Genomic DNA, 26196 nt, shown 5'->3' on the forward strand with positions numbered 1-26196 from the left:
ATGGGGAACGAAAACCTGCTTCGGTAACACGTTACTCAGAATTAAAAGTCACAAAATCTGTGAATTCCTAATACCCAGCCTGCTGTGTGTTAAATGCAGAGAAAATGCTCCTATTTCTCATTCAACTTGGGGAGCTCACTGAAAGGGTTTGCTGCCCACACCTAGGGGCAGTTTAGATGCTCACCTTGGGGTGTAAATAAATAAAGCTCAGATGAATCCATGGTAAATGTTACAGTGTAGAGGGATTAAGTTTTATTATTCACTTGGTGGTTCCAGTAACTATTTGCTCCAGGAAAAACATAAACAATTCTGAATAATGAACACTGGGTTTCTGATCAGCTATATCTTCTGAAATTCAGTTTCTCTGATGGTTCCATGTGGCTTCTGAAGGGAGAAAATTGTGAGCACACAAAGAACCACTCCGACCCGCATCCTAGTGAACAGGCGAAGCCAGTGAGACTGTAAAGGAGAAAACAGACCACTGCAGGTCCTGGAGATGGGCCGGTCTTCCTCCTGTCCCCAGCAGCATGTTAAAGGGCACAGTTCAAGGGTGAGGTTAAGGGTTCCATCTCCCGGCTGTCTTCTTGGAAGCAGGAAATCAATCTCTCCTGTGAAGGTACACTCTGGGAGCTGAGGCCTGAAGGTGGAGGGCTGTAGGCCCGAACATCAAAGTGATTAATCTGACCAAGTTAATGCGATGATTTCACACTTGAGTCGGGTGTTGCGAGTATGTTGCCTATCTCCTACTGGTATAAAGCTGATTGTTGTCTGTTAATGTCTCTATTTGATCATGGTCAACTTCAACAGGTCTCCCCAAATGAAGAGCATCCTACAGCGAGAAATCCCCAGCATAAAACTTCACAGACCACTTTGGACACATTGAAACAGTGTTGGCTCCGGGGATTCCTGGAGCCGAAAAAACTGGAAGAGGCTGGAGCCTCTGGAGAGAGCTCGGTGCTGGGACACCCTGACCTCAGATGTCTGGTCTCCAGGACTGAGAGAGGACAGGCTTCTGTTGTTCAGAGCGTCCGCGTGGTCGTTTGTCACCGCTGCCCAGGAAGCCCATGCAGCTGGTGGGCGGCTCCCTGCCCCGATCTAAAGCCTCCAGCCCATTAGGGACAGCCCCCTGCACCTATGCCGTCTGCACGAATCCGTGAGGTTCATGCTGAGCGCTGGCGCTCCTGCTCGGCACAGGCATTTTGGAGGGTGTGGGCAGACACCACCACGTGCCCAGCCCCCAGCCAGGTGCCAAGTCTCTAGTGCGCTCCGTGGGGGGACGGGTAAGGGCTCTGCCCTTGGTTGCCGGGGGAAGAGACTCCCCAGACACCCTCGAGGGAGGAGGGGCAGGAAGGTGGTGAGTGGCCGGCTCAGGGCCCCGCCCACCCGGGCAGCCCCACTGCGCCTGAGGCGCGTCTCGGCAGTGAGCACCCAGCCTGTGCTGAGCCCAGGAGCCTCCCAGCAGGTCCCGAGGTGGCTCTGAGACCCCGCCCCTTCCTCCAGGTCTACTAGGGGGACACCCCTTCTCCCTGTCACTCCAGGAGGCCTGAGACCCCGCCCCTTCCTCCAGGGCTAGTAGGCAGTTCCGGAGCCGATCTGTGAGTGGTTCTGGAGTTTGCAGGCGGAGCCCTTGTTGCTGTGCTCCCCTCCCCACACGAGCATCCAGAGCAAGCTATCTGCCCTGCTGCTTGAGCGACTCCCCCCACCCCCACCCTTACCCCCGTATTCTCGGGGTATGATCAGAGGATCTGTAGCAGCACCTGAAACCTCCTTTAGTAGGGGTGTCCTTGTTCACAACTCTCCAATCCCCACCTTTAGCAGGAGTTAACAGAAGTCTTTAAGTTACAGGGTCCAGAGAGAAGACAGGAAGCTACAAACAAAACCAGATGGAGCCAATTAGTGAAACGAGAATCCGGGTTCAGGCTGCGATGTCAACGAATGATCTTCCACGGACATGCAGAGACACACAGGGGCAGAGTTTCATTTCAGAGAATAGAAGTACAGGGCTCCCAGAAAAGACACTGGGAGGGGGAAAGAGTTCCCTAAAATGGTGAAAATCAAAACAGTTTGTATCTTTACCAATATTGACCCACCTGTTCGTTTTTGGTTGGCTTAGGGTCCTGATGTACGTAATCCCTGGCCAATCAGTTTAAGAATCATCATGTCAGTCTGTCAATTTTATGGCCCCCTTTTTTTTAATCTCCCAGTTCTTGAATTTTCTTATGATATTGAGTCTCCATCCCCCGATCTAAATTTCTTGTGACATCAGGCCATTATCTCAGGACCAGATGTTTGTTCTAAACGTAATGGACCACCTGGTGTTTTTCTCCTTGGTCAGTTTCCACTTGTCGTGTCATGGGTTTGGGTGTTTGATGGCCTTCACATCAAGGGGACATGGAGGCATTCTCTTTGAATCTCAAGAAACTGGAACAGCCAGTATGGTTATAGATTACTGGAGCAAAGTGCTTACGTGAAACATAAGTGGAGATTGGAAACAGATTTTTAGAAGAAACTGAGGCTTTTTTTCCTTTTGACCCTATACTACACTGATTACCTAATATTTTTCTACTTCACTAGGACCCAGATGAATCTGACCTCCAGCAGACCCCGGTCTCACTGTGTGTTCATTTTAGTGTATTATTGATGTAGGAGATAGATGGGCTCCAGGCTAGACATTTATAACTGGCCTCCTGTTTGCATTTCATGGGGCATGAAAAAGTGGGCTTCAGGCTGGATGCTTACAACTGTTAGCATTTCTGAGAGAAGAAATAGGTGGGCTTCAGTCTAGGTATTTACAGTCAGCCTCCTGTTTGCCCTCTGAAATGGAAATAACAACAGAGAGTAAATAGCCAGTGTTTGTCTCTTGTAAACACCTTAAGGTAATAGTCACAGCAAGGATGAAAAGAGGGCATAAGCCTGTATGATTAAAGAATTCAGACTTTTGGGACAAGGGAGACACTGCACATGCACAGAAAGGCTTCTTGGGTCAGAACTCAAGAGAGAATGCCAGGCCATACGAGTCTTGCTCCTCCCAGGAGGCTTCACTTCGAGATCCATCTTGGCTAAGGGGCAAGTGTGCACCCAGGGGAGGCTCCCAGGGTAGGTCAGGTGTGGGAAAAGAAACCAGGTAACTGGCCTGAAGGAAGACAAATACCCGGAAGAACTGCCCTAAATGACTGCTATAAATGACTTGACCAGGCCTCTTTACTGAGCTCCCCCTCACTGGGGGGATGCCCACACCCTTTCCCTGCCTTGCTTCTATCTTAACAAACTATCTCTCCATGTGCTCTCCCACCTGTTGTTACTTTGTGTCTCTAATAATAAATTTCATACTCCATTTACAGTTTCTGCCATCATGGTAAAAACATTTTTCACTGGGGGCAAAGATCCAGGGAAAAACAGCTTCTAGCCTCTAGCCCTTGCTGGTCTGGTGGCTAGGATTCCTGGTTCTCATCCAGGCTCCCCAGGTTCAGTCCCTGGGCAGGGAACTAATACCTCACTTCACGCCACCACTCACTGCTTACATGATTATATTAAAAGTGACACACCTGCCTGTGGCCATGACCCAACATGAAGAACCAAAAAAAGGTAAAAAGGAGGTTCGGTGGAGTTCAGTCACTCAGTCATGTCTGACTCTTTGCATCCCCATGGACTGCAGCACACCAGGCCTCCCTGTCCATCACCAACTCCCAGAGCCAACTCAAACTCAAATCCATTGACTCGGTGATGTCATCCAGCCATCTCATCCTGTTGTCTTCTTCTCCTCCCACCTTCAATCTTTCCCAGCATCAGGGGCTTTTCCAATGAGGCAGTTCTTCGCATCATGTGGCCAAAAGATTGGAGTTTCAGCTTCAGCACTAGGCCTTCCAGTGAGTATTCAGGACTGATTTCCTTTAGGATGGACTGGTTGGATCTCCTTGCAGTCCAAGGGACTCTCAAGAGTCTTCGCCAACACCACAGTTCAAAAGCATCAATTCTTCAGCACTCAGCTTTCTTTATAGTCCAACTGTCACATCCACACATGACCACTGGAAAAACCATAGCTTTGACTAGATGGACTTTGTTGGCAAAGTAATATCCCTGCTTTTTAATGTGCTGTCTAGGTTGGTCATAACTTTTCTTCCAAGGAGCAAGCATCTTTTAATTTCATGGCTGCAGTCACCATCTGCAGTGATTTTCGAGCCCAAGAAAATACAGTCAGTCACTGTTTCCATTGTTTCCCCATCTATTTCCCATGAAGTGATGGGACCAGATGTCCTGATCTTAGTTTTCTGAATGTTGAGCTTTAAGCCAACTTTTTCACTCTCCTCTTTCATCAAAAGGCTCTTTAGTTCCTCTTCACTTTCTGCCATAAGGGTGGTGTCTTCTGCATATCTGACGTTATTGACATTTCTCTCAGCAATCTTGATTCCAGCTTGTGCTTCATCCAGCCCAGCTGGAAGTTTCTCATGATGTACTCTGCATATAAGTTAAATAAGCAGGGTGATAGTATACAGCCTTGACGTACTCCTTTTCCGATTTGGAACCAGTCTGTTGTTCCATCTCCAGTTCTAACTGTTGCTTCCTGACCTGAATACAGATCAAGGAGGTGGCACCCCACTAACCTGGAAAAGCCCTGCCCTTCCCCTAAATGTACCTGCCTCCCCAGTATTAGCCTCACTCCTCCTCCCTTTGTCTTTACTTTTAAAACCAAACCACTCTCTCCAGGTGGGTGAGAAGTTGAGCTGTGAGCTTTGTTCCCACTTCACCATTCTTTGGCCTCTGAACAAAGCCTGTGCTGTGTTGGTCTCAGCTTTGGTTTCATAATCGACTGCTACTAAGCTGCTAAGTCACTTCAGTCGTGTCGGACTCTGTGCGACCCCAGAGACAGCAACCCACCAGGCTCCCCCGTCCCTGGGATTCTCCAGGCAAGAACACTGGAGTGGGTTGCCATTTCCTTCTGCAATGCATGAAAGTGAAAAGTGAAAGTGAAGTCGCTCAGTTGTGTCCGACTCTTCGCGACCCCATGGACTGCAGCCTACCAGGCTCCTCCATCCATGGGATTTTCCAGGCAAGAGTACTGGAGTGGGGTGCCATTGCCTTCTCCATAATCGCCTACTTGAGCCCAAATGGAAGAAGTAAACCTTCCCTGTTGAGGCAAAGAGCTCCAGCCAGGCTAGGGCGCGAGCAGGGTCCACAGGACTGACCTCGTGATAGTCTGTAGGGGGCGGTGGTCTCTGCCTGGGGGGCGGGTGGAGGGCGCACCTACAGCTGCCCCCACCACCACCCCCCACCCCACCCCCATCCCCCGCCGCCTGGGGCCTGGACTGCGCTCTCGTCCCGGCCCCGACGCCACCTGATGGCCTGACTCGGTGATGCGGCCGCCGGGCACACAGTCAGGAGAGACCCAGAAGCGGCACCTGGAGCCCAGCAGCACCTGACACCCAGTCCTCAAGGGCGGTGGGCGTACTGGGTGTCAGGACTTGGTGTGTCAGGAAACAGAGCCGCTAGAAGCTCATGTCTGCTGTGGGCTTGAAACCCATGTGCAGGGCAAGCGCTCCCGCAGGACCCTGGCTCCGAAGCGCCTGCCCAGGTGAAGGCCACACCGGTGCCTCCTCACCAAGTCCTCCAGGCCTCCCTGGTGGGCACAGTGGGACCCACACCCCACGAGCTCCCCAACCCGGAGCCTGAGGGGCCAATGCGGGCAGGGCCTGGGGACAGGAGCGGTCACTGCACCCACATTGCTCCATGCCTCCTCCCCAGGGGCAGAGGCAAGGCCAAGCTCGTGCACGTCTCCACTGGACCCCCAGGCCCCGCCCCAGGCCCTAACCCCTTTCTGCCCTGTTCTGAGCAAATGACTCATCAGCCCACGCTACCATCAACCCACCAGCAGACTGGGGGGCCGAAGGCCTGAGAAGCCAAGTGACCCGCCCAGAGGGACAGCCTGGGCCACGGAGGCGGTCCGTGCCCACTGCCCCCGGGATGACAGCCCGCCCTCAGCAGGCCCCACATCAGCCCCTCCACAGAGCCTCCTCTCAGGGGATTCACTCACCTTTCACCAGGGCTCGTCCCACATCCCGTGTCTGAGGGCATCTGTAAGGCTGGTCACCCTGAAGCAGGGTCAGTCCTGCCTAGTCCTGCCCCCGGTCCCGTGCAGGAGGCCTCACACCGAGGCCACGGAAGCGGAGCCCAGAACCAATTGGCCGCTGGCGCTGACTGAGCCCTCTCACAGCCCAGGACTGCGAGCAGATGGACTCCAGTCACTCTGCAGCGCCCTTGGGGGTGAACTGGCCACAGGCATGGTTCCCCCATTTTTCATAAAGAGGAAGTGAAGCCCAGAAAGTGTAAGGGGCAGACTTCCAGAAAGCTTTCCAAAAAACAAGAAGCAAACCTTCCAAAGCCAGACTCCTCTGTTGAGGTGAAAACTCCTTTATCAAGTGCAAGTATTTCTTGTTGAGACTTGCTGAAAATTCTTTTGAGATTTGTGGATGAAACATTATTCAGGTCTCATGAGGGAAAAAGTTACAATTTATAACTGTGACATTTTGCAAATGTTTCAACCTCTGCATAGCTAATTATGTCTCCTAGGACTTTTCCTAGATTTCTCTTGACTCTTTGAATTAGTGATGAATTACTTAGAATATTTCTTCTGATTACATATAAAATTAAATCTTACTTCTACTGGGTTCCCCCTCCTGCCCACTTCTTTTTCTAATTATCTGGACTACTCAAAAGAACACTGATAATCTACTCTAATTTCACACAAATGTATTATATACTTTTTAATGCAAAAATGCCAGACTTACTAAATTCATCTTCCAACTCTAGAAAAGATAATCTTGTAGTCTATTTTATGTTCAAGTTATTTTTATATAGTCGTTGAGTTGTGTCTGACTCTTGCGACCCCATGACTGTAGCCCACCAGGCTCTTCTGACCATGGAATTTTCCAGACAAGAATACTGGAGTGAGGGGCCATTTCCTACTCCAGGGGATCTTCCCAACCCTGGGATCGAAGCCACGTCTCTTTAGTCTCCTGCATTGGCAGCTGAATCACCACTAGCGCCGCCTGGGAAGCCCTCACTGTTAGTACACACGCATCGTATTCCTGATTTCTATTTACCCTGTCTCCCTGGGCTTGGTCTCTATTCTTTCCTCCTCATATGTATTTCTTAAAACAGGACTTCTCAGAAATTTAAGGCAGGCTGAAAGATGTAATACAGTTTCTAAAGAATGATGACAAATACACAACATAGAAAAGATAAAGAGAAAAAACGGACGTGACAGCGACAATAGACGCCTCTTCGGTTATTAAATCTGTAAGAAAATCTTGCTACACTTTCATCTGGCCTCTCAATTGAAGTTCATCCAGCATGCAAGGCTTCTAGAAACTTTTCCTCGATGTAGTAACCTGGATTGAGGAAGACGTACGTGCTGCTCATTATGCTCTCGATACAATAAAATTAGCCAGAGGGCTTGCGGGACTTCCCCGGTGGTACAGTGAGTAAGAATCCCCCACCCAGCGCAGGGGACGCGGGTTCAGTCCCTGCTCTGGGCAGATGCCACAGGCCGCGCAGCAACTGGCCCGCGGGCCACAGCTACTGCAGCGCACAGGCCTACAGCGTACGCTCTGCAACGAGAGAAGCCGCCGCGGTGAAAAGCCGGGCCCGCGGCCACAGGGAGCGGCCTCCGCTCACCGCACCTAGACAACGCCCCCGAGCGGCAAGGAGGACCCGGTGCGGACAAAGAACAGTTTTTTAAAAACTCAGCCTTGCAGAGAAATTCCCATCAGGCACTACTGCCATGACGCTTCTGCTCGAGGCTAAAGAGAGACAAAAATCCCTCTTCTCCTCAGGAAGGTGGAGCTGGCCTGAAAATCAGCAGATAAGACCCTCAAATCCCTTCCTTCCCAATGAACATCTGCGCCTTCATTTCTGCTGTATGCATACTCACCCCAGCCTCCTGCTCTCCCCTTGAGAGCGTACTATCTCTTAAGTAAATAAATCCTCATTTTGCTTTCTTGACCTTCCTGTCTCGGAATACTTCCTGCATTGAGACGGGAACCTTCCACTGGGAACGTCTTTGGTGGATCCAGCCAGGAGAATTCGGCGAGCCCGGCCTGCCTTGTGCGAGAGAGGAGCTCGCCGCCTGACTCCCTACTGCTTGAGGGGGACGTTACAGCAGGATTTGAGCAGAGAAGGGGACAAGGGTCACAGGGCAGGAAGCCACACATCCACAAACAGCAGGGTCCTTGGGCAAAGAAAAGCAGGAGCCTCCAGACTGACAGGAAACCACACATTTTGGGGTTAAATGTCCTGCTGCTGCTGCTGCGGCTGCTAAGTCGCTTCAGTCGTGTCTGACTCTGTGCGACCCCATAGACGGCAGCCCACCAGGCTCCCCCGTCCCTGGGATTCTCCAGGCAAGAACACTGGAGTGGGTTGCCATTTCCTTCTCCAATGCATGAAAGTGAAAAGTCAAAGTGAAGTCGCTCAGCCGTGTCCGACTCCTAGCGACCCCATGGACTGCAGCCCACCAGGCTCCTCCGTCCATGGAATTTGCCAGGCAAGAGTACTGGAGTGGGGTGCCATTGCCTTCTCCGTAAGTGTCCTAGAGGCAGACAAAGAAAAGTGGAGAAAGGCAGGAATCTCCAATGTCTGAATGTAACTTTTTGCTCATTCTGCCCTCATTACAATAAAATCAGCCTTACAGATAAGTTCCCATCATGCACCACTGCTATGACACTTCCAGTCAAGGCTAAATAAGGACAGAAATCTCTCTTGCCCTCAGAAGGTGGAGCAAGCTGACGAGAAAATCAGGGAAGACAATCCCCAAACCGTTCTCCCCAATGAATATTTCACACATTCATTTCTAACCCCCACATAACCAGCTTGCTAAAGAACTCAGCCAGCTACTCACTCGAGCCTTCCCCCTCTTCCCTTGAGAGCATCCTATCACTATCATCAATAAGAAGGCCCCATGGTGAGCTTTTGAAGCTTTCGACAATGTCACCATTATAATAAGAAAGAGTAATTAAAACAATGCAAATACCAAAGAACAATATGAAAGGCTAGCCATTTCCCCAGTCTGAGTTATAGTTTCTTATGTCTCTGCTGGCATTTGGAGGGTGTGAACCGGGCTGAAAAACAGATGAAAAAGCCACAGGTTGTCACAGTCACGACAGTCAGCAGCGTAACAATGGAGAAGGGAGAAGAAGCCGTACCAAGGAACAAAGGCAGGGACCAGAAGCAAAAGGAGTTCCTTCCACGAATCAAAGGAGTCTTTGCTTCCTCTTTCCCGTGGCACACAATCCCCCCTAAATCTGAAAATGATGCTGAAGACTAAAGGGTGCCTCTCAGTCTGTAGTCATGTGTCTGTCACCAGAGGGCCCTCCACACGTGGAACCAGGGGCAGAGGCAGGAGGAGAGGAGCTGCCGGTTCTGTGCAGAAGGCTCAGTGGCTGACACGGACACCTCCAGGGCCACTCTGAGGGAGGTGACCCCAAGCAGAGCTAGAGAAGACTTCTCCCCAGCGATGGGGAGAAATAGTTAAGTCACACATGGCCTCTGCCAGAGCTAGAGAAGACTTCTCCCCAGCGACAAGGAGAGAGTTAAGTCATATATGGCTTCTGTCTGCAAGAATGTCATTTCAGTATACAACTAGAATTTTTATTCCCTCAGCTTCTCCACCACCATTTTTTCATAAGATATTACTAGCATATATACATTTATATATATGTATATATACACACCACACACACAGGTAGGTATCAGAGGAGGCAATGGTTAGAAAGCATCACCAAATCAATGGGCATGAATCTGAGCAAACTCCAGGAGACAGTGAAGGACAGAAAAGCCTGGAATGCTGCAGTCCATGGAGTCTCAGAGTCAGACACAACTTAGCGACTGAACAGCAACACAGGCACAGGGTGAGTGACATTTACTGTAAGTAATGTATCAGTTTTCTTACTGTTTTATAACTTCATTTTCAAAGAATTACATACATACAGTTATGTTAACATACAGTAGTTGTTAACATACAGTATGCCTCTCTCTTGTAATTGGAGAAACTGTATTATCAGCCTATCATAACAGGTAAGTGTTTTTGTGGGGTTTTTTCAAATATAACGGTGTTTCAACACTATATTATGAAATGACTGTAGAACTGTATGCCGTACAAATTGTATAATGACTCTTTCATTACTGTGCAGGTGAGGCTACCATGAAGCGACTGATTACACTAGGCCACCATAAAAAGATACGCAGATGACACCACCCTTATGGCAGAAAGCAAAGAAGAACCAAATCCTCTTGATGAAAGTGAAAGACGAGAGTGAAAAGGCTGGCTTAAAACTCAACATTCAAGAAACTAAGATCATGGCATCCAGTCCCATCACTTCATAGCAAGTAAATGGAAAAACAATGGAAACAGTGGCAGACTTTATTTTCTTGGGCTCCAAAATCTCTACAGATAGTGACTGCACCCTTGAAATTAAAAGATGCTTGCTCCTTCGTAAGAAAAGCTATGACCAACCTAAACAGCATATTTAAAAACAAAGACATTACTTTGCTGACAAAGGTCTATCTAGTCAAATCTATGGTTTTTCCAGTAGTCATGTAGGGATGTGAGAGTTGGACCATAAAGAAAGCTGAGCACTGAAGAATTGATGCTTTTGAACTGTGGTGTTGGAGAAGACTCTTAAAAAGTCCCTTGGACAACAAGGAGATCCAACCAGTCAATCCTAAAGGAAATCAGTCCTGAATATTCATTGGAAGGACTGATGCTGAAGCTGAAATTCCAATACTTTGGCCACCTGATGCAAATAACTTACTCAGTAGAAGAGATCCTGATGGTGGGAAAGATTGAAGGCAGGAGGACAAGGGGACGGCAGAGGATGAGATGGTTGGATGGCATCACCGACTCAATGGACATGAGTTTGAGCAAGCTCTGGGAGTTGGTGATGGACAGGGAGGCCTGGCATGCTACAGTCCACGGGGTTGCAAAGAGTCGGATGTGACTGAGTGACTGAACTGAACTGATCTTCTTACAAACATTTTATTTTCTCTAGCTTACCTTATTGTAAGAATACAGGATATAATAAGTACAACATACAAAATATGTGTTTATCAACTGTTTAGGTTATTGGTTAAGCTTCTGGTGAACAGTAGGCTACTAGTAAAATTTGTAAGGAGTCAAAAGTTACACTTAGATTCTCCATGCGAGGAGGGTGGGTAGGCACCCCTAACCCTGCATTATTCAAAGGGTCAACCATGTATCACACAGCACTGTCAACCACAGTCGTCATGCTGAACAGGACACCCTACTGCTTATTTGTCTTGTAACTGGAAGTTTGCACTTTTTAACCACCTTCCTCCAATTGTGCTTCTTTGTGTACTGGTTTTACAATTAGGAAAATAAACTTATCATGGAAATAATTTTAATAAGATCATAGAAGAAACCCAAGCTATCCTCACTCCTCATTCTCTGCATGTTACCAGGGAAGCTTATGAGGGAGATACCTACAGAATTCAGATTCCTCCTCTAGCTATGAGCACACACCTTGCAAGCCACAGTCTCCTTCGCCACAGCAAAGATAAAAGAAAATCAATAGCCTCATGCAGCCTGTGGTCAGACCTCATCACATCAGGGGCTACTGCTGTTAGAGCCAGAATCCTCAGTAGTTTGATCTCACAGACCTAGGTCCTTACCATGTACACCTATGAGTCCCACCTGGCTGCGTCCACCTTAGCCACTCAATTCAACAAACACTGAGCAACTACTATCAGCAATGTTGCCCCTCCCACTGTGGGTAAAATCGAGAAGACTAGTGGCTGAGCCAAAAGTCACAGTTAGGGCATCCCTTGAAGACCAGCCTGAGTATGTAGGGGGAAGGATGAGGAAGGTTTCCAGGAGAGGGATACCTGAGACCAATCAAGGAGGTGGGAATGAGCCAGCAGGATGGGGGTGGGGGGTGCAGGCATGATGGAGAAGACAGCTTCAGCAGAGACAGATATGGTGCTGCCCAGATGTTACTGTGAGCATAAATCCCTGGAAGAGCTGGTTAAAATGTGGGATCTGATTCAAGAGGGCTGCTGAGATCTCCCTCTCCAACAAGCTCTCAAGTGATGCCAGTGCTGCTGCTGGAAGGACCACGTTTGCTGCGTGAGAACTGCACTTAAAGCAGACAGGGGCTTCAGCAGTCTGTTTCCAAATTTTGCTACACATTGGAATCACGTGGAGATTTAAAAAGTACTGAAGCCTGAAGGGACCAGACAACCTACAGAATGAGAAAAAATATTTGCGAACTCTATTGTTCATATGGTATATATCAGATATATATCTGATGAGGGGTTGATATCCAAAATATATAAAGAAGACATACAGCTCACTAATAAAAAAGCAAATAACCCAATTAAAAATGGGCAAAGAATCTAAATAAACAATGTTCCAAAGAATGTATATAAAAGGGCAATAGGTACATAAAAGAGATGTTCTACATCACTAGTCATTTGGGAGATGCAAATTAAAACCACAGTGAGATATCACCTCACTTCTTGAGAAATTTGTATGCAGGTCAGGAAGCAACAGTTAGAACTGGACATGGAACAACAGACTGTTTCCAAATAGGAAAAGGAGTACGTCAAGGCAGTATATTGTCCCCTGCTTATTCAATTTATATGCAGAGTACATCATGAGAAACGCTGGACTGGAAGAAACACAAGCTGGAATCAAGATTGCCAGGAGAAATCTCAATAACCTCAGATATGCAGATGACACCACCCTTATGGCAGAAAGTGAAGAGGAACTAAAAAGCCTCATGATGAAAGTGAAAGTGGAGAGTGAAAAAGTTGGCTTAAAGCTCAACATTCAGAAAACGAAGATCATGGCATCTGGTCCCATCACTTCATAGGAAATAGATGGGGAAACAGTGGAAACAGTGTCAGACTTTATTTTGGGGGGCTCCAAAATCACTGCAGATGGTGACTACAGCCATGAAATTAAAAGACGCTTACTCCTTGGAAGGAAAGTTATGACCAACCTAGATAGCATATTCAAAAGCAGAGACATTACTTTGCCAACAAAGGTTCGTCTAGGCAAGGCTATGGTTTTTCCTGTGGTCATGTATGGATGTGAGAGTTGGACTGTGAAGAAGGCTGAGCACTGAAGAATTGATGCTTTTGAACTGTGGTGTTGGAGAAGACTCTTGAGAGTCCCTTGGACTGCAAGGAGATCCAACCAGTCCATTCTGAAGGAGATCAGCCCTGGGATTTCTTTGGAAGGAATGATGCTGAAGCTGAAACTCCAGTACTTTGGCCACCTCATGTGAAGAGTTGACTCATTGGAAAAGACTCTGATGCTGGGAGGGATTGGGGGCAGGAGGAGAAGGGGACGACAGAGGATGAGATGGCTGGATGGCATCACTGACTCGATGGACGTGAGTCTGAGTGAACTCCAGGAGTTGGTGATGGACAGGGAGGCCTGGCGTGCTGTGATTCATGGGGTCGCAGAGTTGGACACGACTGAGTGACTGATCTGATCTGATCTGATCTATTAGAATAGCCATCATCAATAAGAGAAGAAATAACAATGCTAGTATAGATGTGGAGAGGACGGAACCCTTGTGCAATGTTGGTGGGAATGTAAATTGGTACGGCAACTATGGAAAACAGTGTGGAGGAACCCACAAGATTCCTCAAAAAATTAAAGTAGAACTACAACAGATCTTATAATTCCATTTCTGGGAATATATCCAAAAGAAAATGAAAACACTAACTCAAAAAGTTATCTGCAACTCCATGTTCCGAGCCCGGGCACACACGGAGCCTGTGCTCTGCACCTGCTGAGCCCGAGCGCCACCGCTGCTGAAGCCGGGGCACAGAAGCCCATGCTCTGCAGCCAGAGAAGCCCCACGGGAAGAGAGGGCCCCACCTGCATCCCACAACTAGAGGAAGCCCATGCACAGCAAGAGACCCAGGAGCAGCCATATGAAGTAAATAAATACACACATTTCCCCAGTCCGGTGGCTCAGAGGGTAAAGTGTCTGCCTGCAATGGAGGAGACCCGAGTTCGATCCCTGGGTCCGGAAGATCCCCTGGAGAAGGAAATGGCAACCCACTCCAGTACTCTTACCTAGAAAATGCCATGGATGGAGGAGCCTGGTAGGCCACAGTCCACGGGGTCGCAAAGAGTTGGACACGACTGAGCGACTTCACTTCACACATTTCTGCTGCTGCTGCTGCTAAGTCGCTTCAGTCGTGTCCGACTCTGTGCGACCCCATAGACGGCAACCCACCAGGCTCCGCTGTCCCTGGGATTCTCCAGGCAAGAACACTGGAGTGGGTTGCCATTTCCTTCTCCATCACACATTTCTAGCTATACGCTAAATAAGTACTGGAACATGATGTACATGATGACCACAGCAAACATTGCTCTATGATAGGAAGGCTGTGAAGAGAGAACCTCCTAAGTGTTCTCCCCTCAAGGAGAAAATCACTTGCCTCCTTTCTCTTCTTTCTTTTTATACTGTATCTATGTGAGATGATGGACGTTAGCTGCACGTACTGCCACGAACATTTTACAATACATGTAAATCAAACCATCATGTTCTATGCCTTAAACTCATGCAGCATTGTGTGTCAATTATTTCTCAACAAAACTGGAGACAAAAAATGTTTAAGGTACTGATGCCTGGCTCCACCCCCAACAGGCTGATATAACAGGATGCAACCCAGGCACCCAGGCATCAGGATTTTTAAGATCTCCCCCAGGTAGTTCCAGATGCAACAATAGTTGAGAATCCTTGGCATTCAAAGGGCCAAAAGGGGCCTCATGCCTGTGGGGAGCTGGAGGGAATTGTAATGGGAGAAGTCAGCAGAGGCCAACCACAGGCCAAATGTCCATACTCAGAAGTCTAGATGTATATACAGAGAGATACAGAAGAGAGTTAGAGATAGTTAATAGGTAAATGGACAGATGGGTGGATGGATGGATACATAGATAGATCCAGCTGCCTGTAAAGGTCTCATTTCTTAAATAGCTAGTAGATACCTCAGAATTATGATGTAAAAATCCAAAATCCTGATTTATGCCCCCACAAAAAATGTTCTTTTCCTGCTTTAGTCTTTCCCGTCTCAGTAAGTTTCAGCACCACCCTTCCAAAAGCTCTAGGAGTCACCCTTGAGTCTCACTGATTTAGGCATCCGTATTTGATTTTGACTCCTCAGTAGTTCTCTAATCTGAAGCTCTTGAGCAGATAACTGCAGCTCCCTGAGGACACTGACTCAACCGGTGTTAAGTCTTTCCTCACATGCTTTGTAACTTTGTACTGTCAGCTCTCCAGCACTCTCAGAACTCGAGGAGGGCTCTCCTCCTGAGAGGTTTACACTTACTTCGCCAGAAGCCCAGGATTTTCAGAGGCTTGGATCTCTGTTAGTTTATTGACTTGGAGTTTCCTAGAACCATACTGATGGAAAGATTTCAATCCCAGCTCTGGGTGAAGATAGTGACCTGGTTATGGATTTTCAGGAAAATTTTTTTCTATCCAAAATCTAAATAAAGACATACAAAAGTCCTTCAGACACTATTCTGCACCAGTGGGTAAGTTTTCTAGTGTGAATCTTCAAAGGCCCCAGCTTTCTGTGGGAGTCTCAAATGCAGCCTTTAGACTCGTAAGAGTCCCAAGGTATTATCCCCTATTCTCGTGTAGGTCCTGAGGTCTAAACCTCTATGCGACTGAGACAAAGATTCCCTGTAGCGATCTTCTGATCACACGCCCCAGGCTGTCAAAGCCCCTTCCAGTGTGCTTTTGGCTCTGGTTTTCCGTTCATACTTCATTTTTAGTCCACTGGAAATGTTCTTACATGCTTTCTGCCTCAGTTACACATTTTAAAATGATACTTTTTTATATTTTCACTAATATGTGAGAGCATTTTATAACAGGAAGCTTTCTGGGTAATCTAGTTTACCATATTGCCAGAAACAGACATAGCAAATGGGAGCATGATGCCATAAAGATGAACGGAATAGGTTAAAACGAAGCATCTCAGACTTGAGGAAAAACGCTTACAGTTTTTCAGGGATTTCTACAATCATGCAACAGCACACACAGAACTCTACAGTGTCATGAGATGTGGTAATATACATGCTGAGAAGCTTCTTTTGAGGTTTCTCACGTAAATCGAAGGCATTTTACAAAAGCACAGCCACATCCAGTGAGGAAATAGTTGTTCTGTCACAGTTAAGGTGGCTGAAATAATACCCAAAAAAGCATACGGCGAAACCCAAAATGTGTATCTTTGTTAGTCAAATCTTGTTGCATGACATGTGAAAGCATTATAGAAGACTAAAGGAACAACTGTTGGAACAAATTACATAGTGTTGAACGTTTGCTATGTATTTGTATGAAGCACTGATATTTCTAACACATTTCAGCTTATGGTATTTTCTGGATTCTGTTTCCAATAACAAAATACATGAAGAACTATTTTTTATGAACCACACACAAAAAAAGAACCAAATAATATTTTCCCTCAGCTAAAAATAACATCTTTTAGAAAACCTATAATACATAGAAAAGTTCAGAAAACTACTTCAACTGAATTGTAGAAATTCCCAAGCAAAGGTACAGATAAAGTATTGATACCCCACATGGAATGTATTCCCTCCATCATTCACAGGCAAGGTATTGGTAGCAAAGACAATGCATAAGACAGCAATGGATGTGGTAGGTGATGTTAGATTTATAAAAACAAGACATTTTAAAACATAGGGGACTCTTTGCACTCTTTTTTAGAGGGTAACTTTCTTAGATCAGGTTCCCTGGGATGCAGATTCTGACAGGAACAGTCACATATAGAAATGCTACTGGGGAGCGCCCTTAGGGTTAACTGCAGGGACGTGACGGAGGCAGGAAGAGGGACTGAACTGAGATGCAGTTCCCACGAGGTCCTTAACCAATGCCCTGCACAGTTCAGGGCCTGTGATGGCCATTCAGTGCGGTCTCGGCTCTCAGCGAGTCAGCCCGCCTTTAATCCAGCACCAGCCGTTTGCTGACGGAGCGCCGCCCCGGGAGGGGATGCACCTTGGGTGAGGTGTCCCTCTTCCGCTGAGTGCTGTACCTAGAATGGCCTGCCAGCCACCAACATGGCGCAAAGGACTGGGAGAAGCGCGCCAGCGTCCACAGAGGTAACCACGTAGAGGACTGCAGGAGAGACTGTGGGCCTGAAAGAACAGACTGACTGAAAGATGAAGTCTTCACTTTTCTCTTACAAAGAAATTAAGTGATCCAAATGTGTTGACTTCGGCTATAGTGACAATTAGTGGACAGTTCAGTTGCTCAGTCGTGTCCAACTATCTGTGACCCCATGGACTGCAGCACACCAGGCCTCCCTGTCCATCACCGACTTCCAGAGCTTGCTCAAACTCATGTCCATCACATTGGTGATGCCATCCAACCATCTCATCCTCTGTCGTCCCCTTCTCCTCCTACCATCAGTCTTTCCCAGCATCAGGGTCTTTTCAAATGAGTCAGTTCTTCACATCAGGTGGCCAAAGTATTGGAGTTTCAGCTTCAGCATCAGTCCTTCCAATGAGTATTCAGAACTGATTTCCTTTAGGATGGACTGGTTGGATCTCCTCACAGTCCAAGGGACTCTCAAGAGTCTTATCCAACACCACAATTCAAAAGCATCAATTCTTCGGCACTCAGCTTTCTTTATGGTCCAACTCTCACATACATACATGACTGGATGTGATGACTGGAAAAACTATAGCTTTGACTAGACAGACGTTTGTTGGCAAAGTAATGTCTCTGCTTTTTCATATGCTGTCTAGGTTGGTCATAGTTTTTCTTCCAAGGAGCAAGCGACTTGTAATTTCATGGCTACAGTCACCATCTGCAGTGATTTTGGAGCCCAAGGATATAAAGTTTGTCACGGTTTCCATTGTTTCCCCATCTATTTGCGACGAAGTGATGGGACCAGATGCCATGATCCTCATTTTTTGAATGTTGAGTTTTAAGCCAGCTTTTTCACTCTTCTCTTTCACTTTCGTCAACAGGCTTTAGTTCCTCTTCACTTTCTGCCATTGGGTGGTGTCATCTGCATATCTGAGATTATTGATATTTCTCCCGACAATCTTGATTCCAACTTGAGCTTCTTCCAGCCCAGCGTTTCTCATGATGTACTCTGCATATAAGTTAAATAAGCAGGGTGACAATATACTGCCTTGACATACTCCTTTCCCGATTTGGAACCAGTCTGTTGTTCCATGTCCAGTTCTAACCGTTGCTTCTTGACCTGCATACAGATTTCTCAGGAGGCAGGTATGGTGGTCTGGTCCACAGTTTGTTGTGATCTACACAGTCAAAGGCTTTAGCATAGTCAATAAAGCAGAAGTAGATGTTTTCCTGTAATTCTCTTGCTTTTTCTATGGTCCAACGGATGTTGGCAATTTGATCTCTGGTTCCTCTGCCTTTTCCAAATCCAGCTTGAACATCTGGAAGTTCTCGGTTCACATACTGTTGAAGCTGAGCTTGGAGAATTTTGAGTATTACTTTGCTAGCGTGTGAAATGAGTGCAATTGTGAGGTAGTCTGAGCATTCTTTGACATTGCCTTTCTTTGGGATTGGAATGAAAACTGATCTTTTCCAGTCCTGTGGCCACTGCTGAGTTTTCCAAATTTGCTGGCATATTGAGTGCAGCACTTTCACAGCATCATCTTTTAGAATTTGAAACAGCTCAACTGGAATTCCATCACCTCCACTAGCTTTGTTGGTAGAGGCCCACTTGACTTCACACTCCAGGATGTCTGACTTTAAATAATGACAGTTACAATTTTGAAAGCACAGTGAAAGATATACTTTTTCCATTTGGGTTAGCATATTGTTGGAAGAACTTTTTCAGCCATGACAGCCAAAAAAAAATCAAGTATCTAAATAAATTGAAAACATATGCTTTTGAATTGCTACATTACCAAATGCTAAACCAAGTTTTTTCATTACAGTAAAGCATCTGATCCGGAGAACGCAATGGCACCCCACTCCAGTACTCTTGCCTGGAAAATCCCATGGATGGAGGAGCCTGGTAGGCTGTAGTCCATGGAGTTGCTAAGAGTTGGACACGACTGAGCAACTTCACTTTCACTTTTTACTTTCATGCATTGGAGAAGGAAATGGCAACCCACTCCAGTGTTCTTGCCTGGAGAATCCCAGGGACCGGGGAGCCTGGTGGGCTGCCGTCTATGGGATCACACAGAGTCGGACACGACTGAAGCGACTTAGCAGCAGCAGCAGCAAAGCATCTGATCACATAATGATGCAAGACAAATCATGTGCTTACCCAGAGCCCGAATAATTCAGCTCAAAGCTCCTGGCCTCCCACAGTAATTTCCCAGTTGAAATACTCCAGCTTCTTTCTAGGCTCCTAGATTGTGGCTGGTTATTCTCCTTACCACTTAGTAAAGCAGCTTCTAAGTCTTTATCTCCATGTATCACCATCAGTTTAAAAAGGGTCTTTCCTGGTGGTCCAGTGGTTAAGACTCTGTGCTCCCAATGCAGGGGATGTGGATTTGATCCCTGGTCAGGGAACTAAGATCCTGCGTGATGTGGGTGTGGCCAAAAATAAAGAAATGAAGGAATGAATGAATTGTATGGAAAAATGTTTAAGCATGTAGCTCCTTTTGTTTATAAATCATACACGTGTTACACTACTGACAAATTATCTATTTTATGTAACATATACAAAAATAGACATTTAAACAGATAAGACAATTGTTGCTCATAATGCATAAATGAAGAGAGATTCTACAATGTGGCATTTACTCTTCAAAAACATCACAGTCATGAAAGACAAAGATTTAGGGGCTGCTCCAAGCTGGAGTGACAACTAAATGCTGCACGGTCCAGAGTTAGATCTTGAACTCATAAAGGAAAGTGTGGAGAAAATAGGCAAATTCTGAGCAGAATCTATGGATTAGATGGTCAAGTTAGATGAATGTCAATTTCTTAATTTTGATTTTTGCCTTGTAAATACACTCTGAATATGAAAGGCTACAGGGCATCATGTATGCAACTTATTTTCAAGTAAGTTCAGGAAAAAAATAAAATCCACAGTCAATGTATGTATATGTATTAGTGTGTGTAGAGAGAGAGAGAAAAAGAATGCAAATATGGACATTGTTAACAACTGGAAAATCTGACTGAAGGATATATAGAACCCAGTGCATCTTTGCACTACTTTTGCAACTTTTCTGTAAATCTGAAATTCTTTCAAAAAAAGGTTAACAATATAAACAGAACAAAAATTCCTTGAAAATATGACACAAAAAATAGAAACTAGTTTAAAGCATTCCAGTTATTATTAGTACAAAACAATGTATTGAATATGTGAACCATGAACTTCCTGATGTTCAAGCTGGTTTTAGAAAAGGCAGACGAACCAGAGATCAAATTGCCAACATCCGATGGATCATGGAAAAAGCAAGAGAGTTCCAGAAAAACATCTATTTCTGCTTTATCGACTATGCCAAAGCCTTTGACCGTGTGGATCACAATAAACTGTGGAAAATTCTGAAAGAGATGGGAATACCAGACCACCTGACCTGCCTCATGAGAAATTTGTATGCAGGTCAGGAAGCAACAGTTAGAACTGGATATGGAACAACAGACTGGTTCCAAATAGGAAAAGGAGTACGTCAAGGCTGTATATTGTCACCCTGCTTATTTAATTTATATGCAGAGTACATCATGAGAAACGCTGGGCTGGAAGAAGCATAAGCTGGAATCAAGACTGCTGGGAGAAATATCAATAACCTCACATATGCAGATGACACCACCCTTATGGTAGAAAGTGAAGAGGAACTAAAAAGCCTCTTGATGAAAGTGAAAGTGGAGAGTGAAAAAGTTGGCTTAAAGCTCAACATTCAGAAAATGAAGATCATGGCATCTGGTCCCATCACTTCATGGGAAATAGATGGTGAAACAGTGGAAACAGTGTCAGACTTTATTTTGGGGGGCTCCAGAATCACTGCAGATGGTGATTGCAGCCATGAAATTAAAAGACGCTTACTCCTTGGAAGGAAAGTTATGTCCAACCTAGATAACATATTCAAAAGCAGAGACATTACTTTGCCAACAAAGTTTCGTCTAGTCAAAGCTATGGTTTTTCCAGTGGTCATATATGGATGTGAGAGTTGGACTGTGAAGAAGGCTGAGCACCGAAGAATTGATGCTTTTGTTTTTTTGTTTTTTTTTTTTTATCTTGGAAAGATTTTATTTTTTTTATTTATTTTTTTTAATTTTATTTTTAAACTTTACATAATTGTATTAGTTTTGCCAAATATCAAAATGAATCCACCACAGGTATACATGATACTTTTGAACTGTGGTGTTGGAGCAGACTCTTGAGAGTCCCTTGGACTGCAAGGAGATCCAACCAGTCCATTCTGAAGGAGATCAGCCCTGGGATTTCTTTGAAAGGAATGATGCTGAAGCTGAAAACTCCAGTACTTTGGCCACCTCATGTGAAGAGTTGACTCATTGGAAAAGACTCTGATACTGGGAGGGATTGGCGGCAGGAGGAGAAGGGGACGACAGAGGATGAGGTGGCTGGATGGCATCACTGACTCAATGGACGTGAGTCTGGGTGAACTCCAGGAGTTGGTGATGGACAGGGAGGCCTGGCGTGCTGCGATTCATGGGGTCGCAAAGAGTTGGACACGACTGAGTGACTGATCTGATCTGATCTGATACACCAGCCTATCAAGCTACAGGAAGGGCTTGTGTAATTTTGAAATAAGGTTCTTTTTAATTCAGATTCAGAACAGTCACTCAGTTGTGTCCGACTCTTTGGGACCCCATGAATCGCAGCAGGCCAGGCCTCCCTGTCCAGCACCAACTCCTGGAGTTCACTCAAACTCACGTCCATCGAGTCAGTGATGCCATCTAGACATCTCATCCTCTGTTGTCCCCTTCTCCTCCTGTCCCCAATCCCTCCCAGAGTTAGAGTCTTTTCCAATGAGTCAACTCTTCACATGAGGTGGCCAAAGTACTGGAGTTTCAGCTTTAGCATCAGTCCTTCCAAAGAACACTCAGGGCTGATCTCCTTTAGAATGGATTGGTTGGATCTCCTTGCAGTCCAAGGGACTCTCAAGAATCTGCTCCAACACCACAGTTCAAAAGCATCAATTCTTTGGCATTCAGCTTTCTTCACAGTCCAACTCTCACATCCATACATGACCACTGGAAAAACCGTAGCCTTGACTAGAAGGACATTTGCTGGCAAAGTAATGTCTCTGCTTTTGAATATGCTATCTAGGTTGGTCATAACTTTCCTTCCAAGGAGTAAGCGTCTTTTAATTTCATGGCTGCAATCACCATCTGCAGTGATTCTGGAGCCCCCCAAAATAAAGTCTGACACTGTTTCCACTGTTTCACCATCTATTTCCCATGAAGTGATGGGACCAGATGCCATGATCTTCGTTTTCTGAATGTTGAGCTTTAAGCCAACTTTTTCACTCTCCACTTTCACCTTCATCAAGAGGCTTTTTAGTTCCTCTTCACTTTCTACCATAAGGGTGGTGTCATCTGCATATGTGAGGTTATTGATATTTCTCCCAGCAGTCTTGATTCCAGCTTGTGCTTCTTCCAGCCCAGCGTTTCTCATGATGCACTCTGCATAGAAGTTATATAAGCAGGGTGACAATATACAGCCTTGACGTACTCCTTTTCCTATTTGAAATCAGTCTGTTGTTCCATGCCCGGTTCTAACTGTTGCTTCCTGACCTGCATACAGATTTCTCAAGAGGCAGGGAAGGTGGTCTGGTATTCCCATCTCTTTCAGAATTTTCCATGGTTTACTGTGATCCACACAGTCAAAGGCTTTGGCATAGTCAATAAAGCAGAAATAGATGTTTTTCTGGAACTCTCGTGCTTTTTCGATGATCCAGCAGATGTTGGCAATTTGATCTCTGGTTTGTCTGCCTTTTCTAAAACCAGCTTGAACGTCTGGAAGCTCATGGTTCACATATTGCTGAAGCCTGGCTTGGAGAATTTTGAGCATTACTTTACTAGCATGTGAGCTTACTTAACAAATAAATTTAACAAGGCTGTGCGTGGCCTTTCTCTAGTTATGGTGCAGCGAGCAGGGGCCACTCTCAGTGTGGCGCCCAGGCTTCAGAAGGTGGAGCTGAGGCTTCAGCAGGTGCAGTGTGAGGGCTCAGCAGTTGCGGCTCCCGGGCTCTGAAGCACAGGCTCAACAGCCATGGCGCACGGGCTTGGCTGTTCTGTGGCATGTGGTATCTTCCCAGACCAGGGATTGAACCCATGCCCCCTGCACTGGCAGGCAGGTTCCTAACCACTGGGCCACCAGGGAAATCCCTGAAATAAGGTTCTTGAATACCACTGTGGCACGTCTCCCCACAGCAATAGCCCTCAGACACTGACAGCCATTTAATGAAATATCTATCAACAGTCAAAGTGCCCCTAAACTCTCACAGATCTACTGTGTACAAGACCTTGCTGAGTAATCTGTTCTACACTTAGACTCTGAAGAAGAAAGCCATGTGCAAGAAGGTACACTTTGCCCACATACAGGGAATGAACCACAAGTGTCATCCATGAACGCTGCTCTGTAGATGTATAAGATCAACGTTCCCAGACTCACAAACTTACGGTGAGCGAAGGGGGAGGGATAAATTCAGAGTTTGGGACTGGTGAACAGAAGCACTTTGATGTGCAAAGGGAGAGACCAAGCAATTGTGCTGCTGCAACCGAGAAAACCCTTTATCCAGAAGGATCTGAGAAATCCTCTGATAGCCACTCCCACACTCAAGGCAGATAAAGGGGAACAAGACAACAGGTCTTGATCCAGGATGCTTGTGAACTGCGTGCAACTCTTCATACACGAGGCTGGTACCCTTCTCCTAACCGTGGATTCCAAGGCTGCAACAAGCCAGATCTGAGCACACTGGCAAATGAAGTGACTGCCTTTGTCAACTGAAGTGAATCCCTTATCAGTGGTGATGCTGCAGAAATACCCCAGGAGCATCAATCGGCAAGTGAGATTACTCTGGCATGTGATACTTTAGCTAAAACACTGAAAACCTCAGACAGCTCCTCACCTCCAAGCCTGGCAGGTGAGACAGACACCAGCAGAGGAGGGAACATCTATGTCATCATTAGAGACCAGTCCACACTCATCACTGGGGCCCACGCCCTCCTTCTTCTCAGCATTCACATCCTGTGGCCAGCCCGATTCCAGAGTGCCTCAATGTGCACTGCCTCTCAAGGCTACTTCTGCCTGTGTTTCCTCTCCACGCACTGAGCCGGGTTAAGCCTAGCCCTTCACGCACTTGGGCAGGATTGCCGAACCAGCCTGATGCAAGCCTGCTCAAATGAGCTCCCCAACCTTGGCCTGGCCCAGAACATAAGCCTCCCACTACCCTGTGGCCAGAGTCAATCAGCTGCAGGACAATATCCAGGAAGACAAACCTTCTGGCAAGTGGATAAATTCAGTCATGGAGCACACCTGGAAGTTTCAGGAGCCGTGTAACAGAAGAGCAAAGCTGGGTATAGACAGCTATGAGTATGCGTATCTTAAAGCTATAGCTCTCTTTAGTCCCCAGCATCCAGGTTTTTGAATCCAGCATTCTAAAACTAAGATCATGGCATCCTGTCCCATCACTTCATGGCAAATACATGGGGAAACAATGGAAACAGTGACAGACTTTATTTTCTTGGGCTCCCAACGCACTGCAGATGGTGACTGCAGCCATGAAATTAAAAGATGCTTGCTCCTTGGAAGAAAAGCTATAACCAACCCAGACAGCATATTAAAAATCAGAGACATTGCTTTATCAACAAAGGTCCGTCTAGTCAAAGCTATGGTTTTCCCAGTAGTCATGTATGGATGTAAGAGTCTGACTATAATTAAAGTTGAGCACTGAAGAATTGATGCTTTCAAACTGTGGTGTTGGAGAGAACTCTTTGAAGAGAGTCCCTTGGACTGCAAGGAGATCAAACCAGTCAATCCTAAAGGAAATCAGTCCTGAATATTCACTGAAAGAACTGATGCTGAAGCTCCAATACTTTGGCCACCTGATGCAAAGAACTGACTCAATGGAAAAGCCCCTGATGCTGGGAAAGACTGAAGGTGGGAGGAGAAGGGGACAACAGAGGATGAGATGGTTGGATGGCATCACTGACCCGATGGACATGAGTTTGAGTTGGCTCCGGGAGTTGGTGATGGACAGGGAGGCCTGGTGTGCTGCAGTCCAAGGGGTTACAAAGAGTCAGATACGACTGAGTGACTGAACTAATCCAGATTTGGCCAGCACAAGCCAGATTTTAAGATTAGAAGAAAAGCATAGATGGAGTTGGAGGATTGTGTTCAGAAAACCTACTTGGAAGACACCTACTGACTGGCCCAGATCCTCAAACCGCCTGCGGGCACTCAGGCTGATGAGCACTAACATAACCAAAGAACGCTTTTTACTGGTCACATGGGCAATGCTTCCATAGACAGCATAATCCCCTACATCCTTAAGCAGATGGCCGAGCATAACAGCCAGATAACTGATGCCAATCTACAGAGCACACCACACACCTGCTGAGGATGAGAAGCACAGGGATCCTCCCGGGGCCGCTCAGATACAGAAAAAATGAAGTAGCGGTATTTTTGCACATGCAAATATTTCCAGTATGTTAGTCATTTTCCACCTGGTTTTTTCTTACCTGTTATGATTCATACATTAGCAACTAAAAGACTAATAGGATTCTTTCCTGTAAGAAATGTTCTAATGCCTTCTGATGAAGCAGCAGATTTTTGAAACAATCTTTTAACCCAGTTTGTATTTAGAAATTGTCAGAGCACAAAAAACAAAAATTTTATAATGTCAGAGACTAGTATTAAAGAAAACTTTCAAGATAAGTCTCTTGAAAAACAAAGAAGCCTTATTTGTTGTTATTGCTGTTTAGTTGCTAAGTTGTGTCTGACTCTTTTGGGACCCCACGGACTGTAGCCCACCAGGCTCCTCTGTCCATGGGATTTCCCAGACAAGAATACTGGAATGGGTTGCCATTTCCTTCTCCCGGGAATCTTCCTGACCCAGGGATAGAACCTGTGTCTTCTTTACCATGGAAGCACCAGTGAAGCCCAAATTATATTCCATGATAAATTCCAATTCATTTTTTAAACACCTTAAGATAGACATTTGCAAATAATTTGCCA

General features: G+C 46.2%; 1 pseudogene; it reads left to right on the forward strand.

The window, feature by feature from the left end:
* On the forward strand, positions 1-25579 carry LOC147378827 (nuclear receptor subfamily 2 group C member 2-like; annotated as a pseudogene).
* Positions 25580-26196: the final 617 nt, after the last annotated feature.

Source organism: Bos grunniens, chromosome 1 (genome assembly GCF_055505025.1).
Source record: "Bos grunniens cultivar Pamir isolate PY7600 chromosome 1, Bosgru_T2T1.0, whole genome shotgun sequence".
Lineage (NCBI taxonomy): Eukaryota > Metazoa > Chordata > Mammalia > Artiodactyla > Bovidae > Bos > Bos grunniens.